We start from the raw sequence: 2,500 nt of genomic DNA on the forward strand, positions 1-2,500 counted from the left end.
CCCCTACAAAAGAAACATAACAATACGTAATACAGATAACGAAACTCAACTTTTATAGAAAAAAGAAGAAGAAGAAACAACGAAAACTTTACACAACTAAACTGCATACCTTCACTCCTACTTCTTCATTAGTATTGTTCCCACCACGTTTGTTCTTTTGTTCTCTTTTCTGTTTCTTTCTTACCACTTCTTCTACCTTAGAAACCTTCCTTTTAGATGGTGGGCGTCCTTTTCTCTTATTCACCAATGGAGTAAGTATATGTTGACTTGGAATATTTGAAATACCATCAACGTTACTCCCATATCTATTGATAGGTGAGCCAGGCATTGGTTCAGTACCACCACAAGCACTAGCATTCTTGGACTCATGTTTGGACAGTTCATCCTTTAGGGTAGTCAACCAAGTCATAACAATCATGCACTTATCTTCAGAATTGTATGCTAATTCTTTAATGTCATCAAAATTCTTTTGCATCTTGTCAAGCCTTTGTGATTCAGGTCTAGCATCCCATCCACCATAACTAATTTTAACCCTTGTGTGACACCTCTTCACATCCTTCCTCCATCTTCTCAGGATATATTTATCTGGAATCATGTTTTTCTTATGACGAATCAGAACATATATTGCATGCCTGCATAGTATACCTCTAAACTGAAAGAGGCAACAATTGCAGTTAACTTCATCATTGCTAATCATATATCATTAATTCTTGAAACAATAAGTTAAAAAGTAAATACAAATCAAAGATGTCGACATATTAACTGACAACAAAGAACAAAGAGAAAAAAAGCACACATCGAACTATGAAACACTTGAGTAGTTTGTTCACCTCCGGCCACACTAGTTTGTTCACTGTTTGTTGATGTCCAGCCACACTAGTTTGTTCATGGCCTTAAGTGACAAACACTCTGACTGCACAAGTTTAATCTGTTAGAGAATTGGTCAATAATGTAGGTATGCATTTGTGAACTGACACATATATAGGACTAGGCTATTGACTTCTTGGCTAGCTAGCTCATATTTCCCTTCCTCTACGACTAAGTAGCTTGCATTACCTTGATGCCTTTGTAATATCTAGTGCCTGGAATCATGACAGGAACATATGAGATTCCATCCGAGACTGCAGTTCAGTCTTTCTCAAGCTGCCTTAGCAAGGGCTCATCCGTGAAACTCATTAGCATGCAGCACATCGCATCAAATGTCACCTACATAATATTTCTGATTGAAGAGCATGTATTGAAGCATAGTAATCAAGTTAAATGTAAGCACAGATTTTGAAGTGGTTGCACTCAATTTCTATATAAAAAAAAATAAATAAATCAGTAATTGATTTCTATAAACATGTTGAACCACGGAATGAAGATAAAAATAGAACACAAGAAACATGCTAACCCTAATTCAAATCCACTTCCTCCTAAACCCTAATTCCAAACATGCTATGCTATTCGGGTAAAAAAAAAAAAAGAACTAACCACGTTTACGCAGAGCTTTTGTTGAAGATGCTTGTGAGGAAACCGAAATCAAATTGAGAAGACGTTGATCAATTGAAGAGGAGGTGAGAGGGTGAAGGAGGGGTGAGAGCAGTTGAGAAGAAAACAACGTCTAACAAGACGTCTCGCATATCAGATCACAAAGAAAAAAAATAGGGTGCGTTTAAAAAGAAAATAAAGAAACAAAAAAAAGGAATTTTCGTAATTAAGAAAAAAATAGAAATATAAAAATCAGGAATTATGCTTTGATGAGATGGATCTGCCACATCAGCTGCCACCTAAGGTGGGCTCTAGGTGGTTCCTTAAAAGGTGGTTCACCTAGCATTACTCTTTGAACTTAGATTGCTTAGTTTAGTTTGATTGGGCTGTAGAGAAGAACAACATTCCGATTAGGAGGCATTAAGAATAAAGGTTGCAATTATCAACTGTAAATGTTAATAGTTCATTTTTTTTTCTCTGAAACTTTTTTTAGGCTATAACTAATTTCCCAAAGTTTGACATAAAGCAAGAGTGGCATATTTAAATGAATAGCTATAATACTGATAAACTTGGCCTCTGTTGAGATTGTGATCTGTAAACGCATGTACTCGCATGCAATCACTTTGATTTCTATGGCTATTACATTGTTAATCTGTTTATCACCAAAGACACGGGGAAAGAAAAAAGGGAGCAAGTGGCCATGGACATGTAGGCTTTTAAGCACATGGAGACCTTGCTCCCATATCTCAGATTCTCAGTGTAATGATGGAAATGGAAACCAATAAAGAAAAGAAAATGTAACATTTGGTGAGTTGGTAAGTCCGAGTCACGACTTAGTGTAATCTTTAATTGCAGTGTTAGATTAATAGGATTTTGTTTGTTTGATTCTTTTTTCCTCTCTCATTTTCCTTTTATCAAGTCATTGTATCCGATGAACTCTGGCTTGGCCTTGACACCTGCTACCACAGGTGTGTGGAATTTTTCCGTTACTTTTACTCAACATGGGATGGAATGAGATAGATCCCATTCT

Source organism: Rosa chinensis, chromosome 4, assembly GCF_002994745.2.
Source record: "Rosa chinensis cultivar Old Blush chromosome 4, RchiOBHm-V2, whole genome shotgun sequence".
Taxonomy (NCBI): domain Eukaryota; kingdom Viridiplantae; phylum Streptophyta; class Magnoliopsida; order Rosales; family Rosaceae; genus Rosa; species Rosa chinensis.